Below are 13,396 nucleotides of genomic sequence, written 5' to 3'. Positions count from 1 at the left end.
AAGTGGTATCTCAATGTTGTTTTGATTTGCATTTCTTTTATGGCTAGAGAGGTTGAGCATTTTTTCATGTGTCTATTGGCCATTCTTATTTCCTCTTCAGAGAAGTTTCTCTTTAAGTCTTTAGTCCACTTATCAGGCAGTTGTTTCTTTGAGGATTTGTTGTTGGGAGATTTAATTTTTTGAGTTCCAAGCATATTTTAGATATGAGACCCTTATCCATTGTATGACTAGTGAAGCTCTTCTCCCAATCCATGAGCTCTCTGTTGATCTTGCTAGATATGTCCTTTGCCATGCAGAAACTCTGCAATTTCATGCAATCCCATTTGTCCAACCTTTCTTTGATTTGTTGTGCTTCTGGTTCTCTATTAAGAAAATTTTGGCCTGTGCCAAGGAGACCTAGGGTTTCTCCTATTCTGTCCTGTAATATTTTCAGGGTGTCTGCTTGGACTCTGAGATCTTTGATCCATTTGGAGTTGATTCTGGTGCAGGGTGATATATAAGGATCTAGCATTGGTTTTCTACAGGTATTTAACCAATTTTGCCAGCACCATTTACTGAAGAAACTGTCTTCCATTCTATTTTTTTTAACTCCCTTATTGAAGATTGGGTGGCTATAGGTCTGTGGGCTCATTTCTGGGTTTTCAATTCTATTCCATTAGTCCTGAGGTCTGTTCTTGTGCCAGTACCAAGCTGTTTTGATTACTATGGCTTTGTAGTAGAGTTTGAAATTTGGTATTGATATTCCTCCAGCACTGTTCTTTTTGTTGAGGATCATTTTTGCTATTCCAGGTCTTTTATTGTTCCATATGAGTTTTTGGATTGCCTCTTCTATTTCCTTGAAGAATAAGGTTGGAATATTGATAGGTATCACATTGAATCTGTAGATAGCCTTGGGAAGTATTGCCATTTTCACGATGTTGATCCTTCCAATCCAGGGGCATGGGAAGTTTTTCCTCTTTCTAAGTTTTGCTTTGATTTCCTTCTTCAGGTTTTTAAAGTTTTCATCATAGAGGCCCTTCATTTCTTTGGTTAATTCCTAGGCATTTTATTTTTTGTGGGGCTATTATGAATGGAACTGTTTTCCTGATTTCAGCTGTGCTCTTCTCATTGTTGGCATACAGAAAAGCCATTGATATTTGAGGGTTAATTTTATACCCTGGTAATTTGCCAAAGTTTTGAATGAGCTCGAGAAATTTGGTAGTGGAGTCTGTGGGATTCTTTAAATACAAGATTATGTCATCTGTAAAGAGGGAGAGTTTTACTTCATTTTTCCCTATTTGGATCCCCATTTTGTTTGCATCTTACTTTATTGCTGTAGCTAGGCATTCTAATATTAAATTGAAGAGAAGTGGAGAGAGTAGATATCCTTGTCTTGTTCCTGAGTTTAGAGGAAATGGTTTTATTTTTTCACCATTAAGTATAATGCTGGCTGTAGGTTTGTCATATATAGACTTTATTGTATTGAGGAATGTTCCATGGATTCCTAATTTTTCTAGAGCCTTCATCATAAAAGGGTGTTGGATCTTGTCAAATGCTTTTTCTGCATCTATGGAGATAATCATGTGGTTCTTATCCTTGCTCTTGTCGATGTAATGAATTATATTAATTCATTTGTGTATGCTGAACCAGCTTTGCATCCCTGAAATGAATCCTGTTTTATCATGTGTATACTTTTTTGATGAACTGTTGAAGTCGATTGGCCAAAATTATGTTTTGCATTGATGTTCATCAAAGAAATGGATCTATAGTTCTCTTTCCTTGATGAGTCCCTGCCTGGTTTGGGGATCAGGCTTACAGTGGCTTCATAGAAACAGTTTGGAGGAGTATTGGTGTGAGTTCTGCTTTGAAGGCATTGTAGAATTCTGCTGTAAATCCATCCTGTCCTGGGCTTTTCTTAGATGGGGTTTCTTATTGCTGTTTCTATTTCAATGCTTGATATGGGCCTGTTAAGTTGGTTTAACTCATCTTGGTTTAGTTTCGGCATGTCAGTATTTGCTAGGAAATCGTCTATTTCTTTCAGACTCTGAAACTTATTAGCATAAAGGTTTGAGTAGTATTCTCTTATAATGTTCTGGATCTTGGTTGTTTCTGTGGTGATGTTTCCATTCTGATCTCTGAGTTTGTTTATTTGGGTGTGTTCTCTTCTTTTTCTGATAAGATTTGCTAAAGGTCTGTCAATTTTGTTACTTTTTTCGAAGAACCAACTCTTTGTTTTGTTGATTCTTTCTGTGGTTTTTTTTTTGGATTCTAATTCGTTTAATTCTAATTTAATTTTAATATTGCATTCCACTTAAGGGATTGGGGTTTATCTTGCTGTGCTTTTCCAAGGAGGTCCAGATGTCTCATTAAATTGTTGATCTCTCCAATTTGTTGATGTAGGAACTCAGAGCTATGAACTTGCGTGAGTACTGCCTTTGCTTAGTCTCAGAGGAGCTGGTAATTTGTGTGTTCATTTTTGTTGAATATCATGAACATTTGAATTTCTTTTCTAATCTCTTCCATGACCCACTGGTGATTCAACTGTGTGTTGTTCAGCCTCCATGTGTTACAGGACTTTCTTTGGTGGCTTTTGGTATTGAGTTCTACTTTTATTCCCTTGTGGTCTGAGAGAATGCAAGGCATAATTTCAATGTTTCTGAATTTGGACAAGTTTGCTTTGTGACCTAAAAAATATGGTCTGTTTTGGAAACTGTTCCATGTGAAGTTGAGAAGAACGTGTATTCTGATGCTGCTGGGTGAAATATTCGGTAGATGTCTGTTAAATCTAGTTGATCTATGCAGTTGTTTAGATCTGTGGTTTCTCTGTTGAGGTTTTGCCGAGCTGATCTATGTAGTGGGGATAGTGGTGTGTTAAAGTCCCCAACAATTAATGTCTTTGGATCTATGTGAGCTTTGAGGGAAGCCAGTGTTTCTTGGATAAATTTCGGTGCTCTGTTGTTGGTGAATAGATATTTAGAATTGTAATATCCTTTTGAAAGAGTGATCCCTTAATTAGTATGTTGCGACTTTCTTTATCTCCTCTCACTAATTTTAATTTGAAATCTATTTTATCTGATATTAGGATTGCAACTCCTGTCTGTTTATGGGGGCCATTTGCTTGGTAGATTTTATTCCAGCCTTTCAAAGTATATTTGTTTTTATGGGCAAGGTGTGACTCTAGAAGGCAGCAGATAGGAAGATCTTGCATTTTAATCCAACTAGACAGTCCATGTTGCTTAATTGGAGAATTAAGTCCATTAATGTTGAGAGTTAGGACTGAGAGGTGTTTGGTTATTCCTGCCATGTTATCCACCTTCTTGGGGGCTGTGACAACTGGGTTCTTCCTATGGTTCTTGGATTCTCAGTTTGGGTGTGGTTTCTTGGCCTTTATTGTGGTCTTGTTGGTTTTCTATGTGTAGGACATCTTTATGTATCTTTTGTAAGGCTGGTTTGGTGGAGAAACATTGTTTCAGTTTTTCTTTGGTATGGAAGCTTTTTATTTTACCTTCCATTATGAAGGAAAGTTTAGGTGGGTACAGTATTCTTGGTTGATAGTAATTTTTGTTTAGGGCATGGCATACATTATCTCAGGCTCTTCTTGCTTTAATTGTCTCTGCTGATAAATCTGAGGTGATTCTAATTGGTTTCCCTTTAAAGGTGATTGATCTTTTCTCCTTGACAGCTTTAAGGATACTTTCCTTGGTCTGAGTTGATCTTGTGTGGATTATAATGTGATTCTGGGATGTCTTGTTCTGGTCTGGTCTCTTTGGGGTTCTAAAAGCTTCTTATATCTGAATAGGCCTATCTTTTTGCATGTTTGGGAAGTTCTCTTCTAGGATCCTGTTAAATAAATTTCCTAGACAATTAACTTCTGTCTCTAGGTGCTCCTCTACACCCATTGTCCTTAGATTAGGCCTTCTGATGGTGTCTTCTAAATGTTGAATAGAGCTATCATATTTCTTGGATTTGTCTTGGATAGTGTATGTTCTTTCTCTATAATATCTAGGCTGTCTTCAATTCTGGAGATTCGATCTTCTGCATGGTCTAACCTACTGTTAAGACTTTCTACTTTGTTTTTAATTCCCTTTCCTTCTAATTGGTCGGCTTTGATGGCTTCAAATTCTTTGTTGGAGCTTTGTTTTACATCTTGTATGGACTTCTTTACTTACTTAATTTGGTGTTCAGTGTTTATTCTCAAATCACTTAATTGATTGGTTATGGTTTTCTTGGACTCCCTTTCCTTCTGAGGGGCTCCATTCAGGATTCCCTTTGTGATCTCCCTGGATTCCTTCAGCTGTCTGTTTATGGATTCCATAAATGCCTCTATTGATCTTTATCTATTCTCATCCCGCTCACACAATTCCTGTATTACTCTTTGATTAGCTTCCTCATCCTTAGGAAAGTCCTGTATTCTCTTTGACTGTTCTGAGCCTGCTCACACAATTCCTGTATTAGTTTGTTCTCAGCCTGCTCATGCAATTTCTGTCTTAACCTTTGATTAGCTTCCTCAGGCTCATGAGTTTCCTCAGGCTCATGAGTTTAGCCTTGTCTCACTCTGCATCACTCCCACATTGAATACTTTGCAGGTTTTCAATATTTTCATTCACCATGTTTGTGAATAGTGTTTGTAGAGCTTTTGGGAACTCTCCTCTGTATTAGTCAATAACTGTCCTGTCACTTGATTATCATGAGTGGAAGTTGAGATACCCAGACTTGTCATTTTTTCTTGTGTTTCTCCCGCTTGTTCTGCCCATTTGGTATGAAAGTAACACCAATTTTGTGCTAGAACACTTTTAAGGCAAACATCAACTAGAGTCCGGTAGTTGCGCAGTCAAAATGGCTTCAAATACAATCTAATTCAACAAATTCGACCTATTCAAGATCAAACAACTATGGATTAATTGGCTAAGAACATCAATGAAGGATTTAGCAGACCAGAAATGAATAGGTTTAGGGAGAATTGTTGGGGGTGGGGGTGGAAGGAATAGGATTAGAGGGATGTAGAGAGGTAAAAGGAAAGAATCTCAGAGAGGGAAATGGATAGGACAGGATGAAAGGAGAGAGATAAAGAAGAAAAGAATGAAAAAAGTTTAAATTTAAAAAATGAAATACTTAAAAATTATGTAAGCATAAAGAAATGATATTGAGAGAAGAAAAGGATAGGATGAAGGGAGGAGAGAGAAAAGGGAAAAAAGAAAAAAGAAACAATCAAAAATCTTAAGATTGGAATACTTAAAAATTATATAGGTATAAAGAAATAATACTACTATTAAAGAAGTTAAGCCTAAGAGGTTGTGCATTGAGTAATTAATTTCTGAATTAAGTATGTACACAATGAGGGATAAGGTCTAATAATCATTGATGGGTTTATATCTTGGGATGAGCAGAACAGCAATTAAATCATGCACAAAAGAAAGAAAGAAAGAAAAAAGGACCAAAAGTTCAAAAGAGATTTAAACACACACACCCCTAAAATAAACATTATGAATGAAAAAAATAATAAAAAACAATGTTTTATATTGAAATAAAAACTAGAAAAAAGAATTCTTTGATGTTTTGGGGAGTAGGGTGAGATCTTGTATCTTCCCGTGTCCATAACCAGTCTCTCAGTGGATTCTCTTGTCTGCTTGTGGTGTTTGGTTTTCCTGTGGCTTGATTGGTTTCTTACATCGGTTTGTTTGAGCAGGCAGAAAGAAGCTCTGCCTTACCCAGGACTTTGTGATCCTCCTTCCAAGCTAGTTCAGTGGTAGGGAGATCTGCTTTGACTATCACAAAAGAGGGAGATGGCTGTTTCCTCTATCTTGAAGTTGCTGTGATAGGGTAGGTTCTGGGTAAGGTTGAGGCCTATCAACAATCAGTAGCTTTTCCTCTAGGGGCTTGCTCCTGAGACACTCACAGATCCCAGCCTGGAGTCATTCTCAAGGTTTATGTTTAATGCCTTTCAATTGTTTGTCTCATTTGCAGTGAGGAGGAGCAGCCTCTGGCTCTGTTTACCCAGTGAAGAAAGTTACTCCTCCAGGGCAGAGCTTCCTTTGCTAGAGCGGGGTAATTTTCTCCTCTGTAGAGCTGAGCCTGGCAGGTCAGATCAGGTTCTTGTGACCTGTTGAATGGCTCCTATTGTTTTCTTCCAAGGCCTGAGTTGGAGCTAGCTGCTGGGTAGGCCTTTGTCAGTATCAAAGATGGAGGTCTTCTCCAGTGGTGGGAGAGGAGCTACCTTCCCACCACTGCTCCATGAGGATGTCAGGGTTCTACTCACGGCAGACTCTTAGTTCCTGGACTGTCCCTGGTCTGTGATCAGCAGGATAAATATTTCTGCTCCTTGTCAGTTCTTGATGGTGGTGAGTAGACTCTGTTCCCACACCACCTCTGGCACCTTTGTCCCAGTATGGCCACCGTGGCACCCGTGGTGGCTATGGGCAAGTGCTCATATTTCTTTCCTTGCCTGGATTTACCCACTCTGGCCAAACTCTCTGTACTGTGATGGCACACTTGGTGTGATTCTCTAGTCTAGGACTGTTCACTGGAACACTAAAACTGCTTTCTATGTGAAAGCTTGTTTAGCCTCTAGCTTCTTCTCTGCCATCTTCCTCTGGACTCCAGAATGTGTCTTCTTTTACATTGCCATGTAACTAGAAAATGTTCCAGTGCTTTCCTGACATCAAAAATAATGATTGTCTGGCTTTTCTCCCTCATCTCCCTGAATTAAAACTTCCAACTTATGGATATACTGCAAATTCCAAGTATTGGTTGTGTGTTAGCATCTGTGTTTGTGTATGTGTGATTTGGCATTACATTTTCAATAGTGTGTCTGGTAGGGGAAAACATGAAGAAGGATTTGTGTTCACACAGTTTTATATGCATGTCTTTGTTATCCAACAATCCAATTAGCAAACATTTACAGTGAAGCTCTAAAGACATAGAACATGTGACAATGCTCATGATGGGAGATAAGGAATTGAGTAGTATGATGCTAATGTAAGGGAGAGTCTGTGAGGAGCCTGGATTCAGCTCTAGGCTTATGAATGCTTTTGGGTCTGTGTATGTGTTTGGAGCCAGAGGAAGTGGTGGAAGAGAGAAGAAAATAGCTTGACTAATTTTAAATTTATCCAGGACCAGACTGATCACTAGACACTCTGGCCCTTTGGGGTTCAAGTAGTGCTCCCTTAGCCTTAGTAGGAGGTAGTGACATGCCATAGGGTCAGGCAACTTGGTGCCTATGTGTGTTATCACACAACTCCAGTTAGCAAGTAAAATGCATCATAAATCTTGATAGGATGGTCCCAATTTTTAAGCAGACTTATCCCAAATACTAGCTGTGACCTCAGACTTCATTCTTCCAGATGTTTAATAGCCTTTTTTAAAGAGCTAGATATTTGATTTAGCTCAGTGATACTTCCTTCGGGTTAAGTTTTTGAGGTATTTGGATGATCTAAGGGAAGTATCAAGTTGAGCACCCAGAGTTTCCCAAGAGGAAAATCTACCTTCACTGTTCCTTGGAGTCGATCAGGGACCCAGGTTAATGGTATCTCCACCATTTTAATTTGTGCCTTCCAATATCACTCTGGTTATGTTGCTGGCCAAACATTTTTTCTTAAGTAGTAGATACAGGAATTGTGCACATCAGTTCTGCTCATATACTTATAGTAGTACCTGAGCTACACGTCTCATTGCAGAGGAGGCCACAGCATGTGGTTCAGTTAGCACTCTATCATCCCAAAAGAAGAGGATAATGGATACTTTGCAGTCACTGCCATAGATAAAGTTTGTCTAACTTCCTGAATCCATCAAGAAATTAAAACCATATAACATAACCTTTTTGTCCTTTTTAAGTGAGTTTGAAGCTAAATTTTGTATCTTGCTTAGTAACTCATTTTCATTTTGATATGTTTATTCATTATTCTGTTTTTTTTAAATCCTACACTCTTATCCACCTCCCCTTAACTTCTAATGGTCTTGCCTATCATATTTTAATTTAATTTTTTTTTAACCAGTCCTGGGCCTTGAACTCTGGGCCTGGGTGATGTCTCTGAGGTCCTTTTGCTCAAGGTTATCACTCTACCACTTGAGCCACAGTATCACTTCCCACTTTTTCTTGGAGATAAGAGTTTTATTGGAGATTTTATTGGTATTTTTATTGGAGAGAAGAGTCTCACAGACTTTCCTGCCTGGGCTGGCTTTGAATCATGATCCTCAGATCTCAGCCTCCTGAGTAATTAGGATTATAGGTGTGAGCCACTGGTGCCTGGCTCATATTTTAATATGTTAATCTATCTTAATTTCTTTTAGGACATAGTTGTGGATATAGATAATATATAGATAAATACAATGCAGTAACACTCCTGCTGAAAAAGTAGCTAAGATAAAAAGGCTAAAAATTTAGTGACATTTGGGAAGCTGTGATTGGTGAGCTGTAGGAAATGTGCATAGTACAATTGCTTTGAAGGACATGCCAGGATTTCCTATATCCATAGGGTCTGGTAAACAATGGTGGCTAGCAGTCCAAACAATACGGAGAAATAATAAAAAATGGCCCTGTGTCTTAGATGCCAAGTTCTCTTTCAGTATATAGGCACTTTCTTTCTTGATCCCTTAATCGATAAGAATTACTCAAAGATTTTATGCTACTAAATAATGTATTTTAAAGTATAAAATGAATTTTTCTTATTTTAGCAATCACCATTTGTGTTTAAAAACAAGTCATGAAAGATAGCGGTAGTGGGATTAACATTTGAGGGGAGCCTGGGAAAAGTTTTCAAGCTCCAATCTGAAAAACTAAAAGCAAAAGGACTGGGGATGAGGGTCAAATGACAGAGTTCTTGCCTAGCAAACACAGGGCCTTGAGTTCAATTCCTGAGGGAAAAAGATAAAGAAGGCTTTTGATAATGGTGCATTTACTGATTGTACATAGATGTGAAGGAAATCAATTGCCTAGGTATAACCTATGTAACATCCTATTAGAGAAACAATTCAGAGAGAGATTTCAGAAAAATTTTATTTCTCTGTGCTGCATGAAAGTGGTTCACACTTCAATAATTAAGAATATTTTAGAAGCCTTTGTAACAAATAGCAAACATCCATGCTGACTGTTGGAAGTCTGACTTAAACTAGTAATTTCCCCAGCTGATTAGAGGTCTCTGCTTTTCTACCAAGTAAGCCTTCTGACTCCTCTGAGAAGAAACCATATAGAAAATAAAAAAAATCAATTTTCCCCCCAGTTGCCTAACAACATATAGTTGTGAAGCAGGCAGCAAGCATAAGGTCCCTGGTTGCCAGGGCAACAGACATCATTACCAAGGTCCCTGATAAGACTGGACCCGCCCACAAGATAGCCTTTCTGGAACTTCAAAGAAATAACTAAGGTCACCATCTTTGTCCTACCAAAAAGATGTAATATAGGTGCCATTAAGATTTCAAATCCTGAAAGACAGGGGTTTCATGTATCAGAGTCATTCACCTACCGTACCCCACAGTGACCTGCTGGCATTTCAGTACTGGTGATATGGGTTTGAGAGTATTTAATCTATATGAGGAGCATGTGTAGGTGAAAATATAGCACTTGAACTCCATCTGTCCATCAACCTGCCCATCAGAGTTCTCCACAACCTAACCCTGCCTGGAATAAAACTCCAGCCAATCAAAGCACTGGTGCTCCGGAGCCTTGCTTGCGCCCCTTGCTCCTTTGCAGTATATCTCACCTTTATTGTAATAAACTTGCCTGTCATTTTCATTATACTTTGTGTCTTGCTTGAATTTCTCTCATGCAAGATGAGAGAAATGGGGTCTAATCAGCGTGAGGTTTAGCTGTGTGACTTTCTGTAACAATTGCCTTAGACTCTTCATCAAAAAGAAATTGATTTTATTGCCTGTACACTCACAAATTTTCATCAGAAGATAAAACTTAAAATATCTTACATTTTGAGATATTTCAGACTGCTAAAATCTTTGACCAAGTTTTGCTTGTGTATGAGACTCTGCAGAACAACTTTTTTTCTTTTTTCTCTATCTTTTTTTTTTAAGCAAAATACTGCATACGTATATGCCAGCCTGCCATCTTTGCTGGGCCCTAAAGACCCACACATAGGAGAACTCAGTTTATGTAGGTCTTTTATTTGCCTCACCATCTTGGCAAAACCTCCAGCCATTGTGTATTCCTCAGGATTTGGATACCTCCTTACACAGGGTTCTACATTTCAGTCCTCCAGAACATACATAGACTACTAATTGTAGAAGGTTGCTAAAATCCCCGACCTGCCTTGAACAGCCCATCAACAGATTCTTAAATTTTTCTATCAGAGAAAGGATGCCATCGAAGCCCTTCCAATTCTTTTAATAGGCCTGTGCACCTTGGAATCAACCCACCGTGTTGATTCCAAGGAGCGTATTGTTACATGATTCTCAGGGGGAATTACCCCAAATTCCCTGTACCACAGTTAAGTTCCTAGCTGTAGGGGTAGCCCATACCCAATGGTGGCTTTGACAGGAGGTTCAAAAACCTGTTCTTTTGTTTCAATTCATGCCCCAGAAGACTTCATCAAATGGATCCTGGTCTCTTGCTGAAATAGATTACTTGCTTGGCTCCTTTCACCCTTCTAACCTGCTCGCTGCATTCTCTATCTATTGGGAATACTTTTTCAATAAATCCCTTGAAAGTAGATTTCTGTCTCACTTTCTGATTTCTGACTTCAAAGGGGAATAATTTATCTACTGCTCTCGTCTCACTTGGTCTTGAATAAATATCAAAGAGAAGAGAGGAGAGACAGGGATTTAATTCAGGCCGGAGGTGACATGTTGTCAGACTGGACCAGCATGAAGTTAGTAGGCGGCTACGTGGATGTGAATCCTTGAGGCCTAAGCTGGAAGGAGACAGATGAGGCCCAAGAAATTGGAAATAGCACATAAGAGAAATGTACTATTTCCTTGGGGTCACATATCCATCCAGTTCTTTCCAAGTGTCTCATTTCCCACCTATTACAATATAAGTGTCTCATGTTCCGTGTTCAGAGAGGTTGCCTTTCAAAAGGAATGACATCCTGGGTACCAAGTTCAACATGTTGTTGCAGGAAGAATTTGAGGACACATTAAAGTAGATATCAAGGAATTGTATTTGCAGAGCACAAACAAAGGAAAGATAGAGAACAGAGAACACAACCCAAATGTGGCTGTGAGCAAATCTGATACTATGGTACAATGAATGTGCTAACATCAGGAGTGTTTATGATGAAAAAGTAGACTGGGAATGGCTCAAATTCACCTTAAAATAAGTGTTCCTCTTTGTTCAGAATGTACCATTGGTACATTCTTCAATTCTTGATATTACACTGCTTTATCAAATGGACCCAGAGATTTCAAGGCTGGCCTGCTTACTAAATGTGAATCACTGAATGTTTGGGCATCCCTTCAAACAAATGATGGATTGTGCCACACATTTCCTTCAAGACAGGTGTCTATCCTTGGGATAAGTATTTTTAAACACATTTAGTGCCCAGAGGAGTCATTTTTCTCAAATGATCCCTTTCCTCCTCTTAAGATATCCTTGTTAAGATTACCATCCCAGAACATGCCAATCAGCTGGGCAAAATAGACAAGGTCAGAGAAAGAAAGATACTCTTTACTTTTTGTTCTTATTTATTTATTTTTGTGGTAGCTTATGGAAGAGTGTAAGGTTTAAAGCAAAGAAAATGTGCTTATGTGCTTTAAATCAAGCTATTCAGAAATACAGTGTTCATCTATGATTTCTTGACTGCTGTTTCCCATGTTTCATTTTCCCTGATCCATCCTGCTTCATTGTGGCAAAATATTGTCCTCGTTTTTCCCCTCCAATGGAAGAAGCAAAAATGACTGAGAGCCCTTCAAAGTGGTGGCCAGCTACATTGTCTAATTGAGGCAAGGAGAGTAAGACGAGCTGCGATTCTTACTGCTACAGCCAGTGCTGATACCCAGTTTAATAGACTTCATTTATCATCTCTACTTTGTGTCACTGATATCCCTCACCTTTTATTAAAACTTGAGCTGATCTGAATTGCTTGTCTGGTGGGCTAACCCACACTTCTTCCCTGTAGAGTCTGAGTCCTGGTTGTCTTGTCCTTACTAGAGTATGATGATTGTGACTGGCCACTTACTAGAGTCTGGAGTGGAACTCTGGAAAATGGCCCTGGGTTCTTGATGCATTGCTCCTTGCTATACTGTTTAGAAGCCACGCTAGCTAATGTTGGTAATCAGGGTCCATCATCTTTGCCTGTAACATCACTTTTCTAATTATTTTTCTAAATCTCTGACTTCAAGATGTGAAATAGAGAGCTGGTTGAAACCTCCTTCTTTGCCTTCTCTTTTTCCAGCTTGGAGATCAGGATCTTTGACATGTCAGAAATGAAAGCTGCAGGAATGGTGAGGGAATAGTGAGCAAATGTTCAGCAAGGGAGAAGAGGCTTAAACTGCCAATTCTATTTGCACCTGTTGGGTCACCTTTTGGGATGTACTCCTACATAGCCATTCCCTTCCATTACAGCAGGTCAGTGCTTCATGACCAAGATTATGTCTTACTTCTCCCTTATCAAGTCGCTCCACCATTCTGTCAGGCTGATTGTTTCTGGGTCATGGATTCCACAGGAAGACCAGTGCCTTATCTTGCCTTTTGCCTCTGTCATCACTTCAGCCTTCTAATAGGCTTCTTGATCAGAGAAAATAGTCTTTGGGACCATTTCTGGATTTTCTTTAGGCTCTTGCTACCATAGTGCTCATAGGGGTTGGGTTTTGCCCATTCCCTTGAAAACATGGAGATGAGCAAGTAACCAAATTTTAGGTCCAAATAACCATTGAATCATCTGCTTTTGGAAAACTGATGGCTATAAACCGTGTGTGTGTGTGTGTGTGTGTGTGTGTGTGTGTGTGTGTGTGCGCGCGCGTGCCATGTAAATATATATGTGTGCTGGTACTGGAGCTTGACTTCAGGGTTTCATGCTCTAGTGAGGCTTACTTGCTCACAGCTGGTACTCTGATTCTTGAGCCATATCTTGTCTTCATTTTTTCTACTTAATTGGAAATGAAGTCTTGTAGACTTTTCTGCTTAGACTAGCTTCAAACCATAAACCTCCAGGTCTCTGTCTCCTAAGTTGCTTAGATTATAAACATGAGGCACTAAGCCTCTAACTCTTAATGCAGGAATACGATGGTATTTTGAATTAAGAGATGTCTTGACATTCCATGTCTAACTATAGCTTTAGGTTCAAGTTTTCCAATATTTTCTATTGTTCCATATGTGAATGAGGACACTGTCATTCTTTTATTTTTTCCTCTAAGCATTTTTAAAATTACCACTCATTACTAGATCCTATAAATCATTTCAATGGCTGATTTCACTAGATTAAAAAAATCATTATGACTGGGCTTGGATTATGTAGTTGTTCTTATATCTGAGTTG

This window comes from Dipodomys spectabilis, unplaced genomic scaffold, assembly GCF_019054845.1.
Source record: "Dipodomys spectabilis isolate Male_0828 unplaced genomic scaffold, ASM1905484v1 ptg000042l, whole genome shotgun sequence".
NCBI lineage: Eukaryota > Metazoa > Chordata > Mammalia > Rodentia > Heteromyidae > Dipodomys > Dipodomys spectabilis.
Note: the sequence above shows the minus strand (reverse complement) of the source record.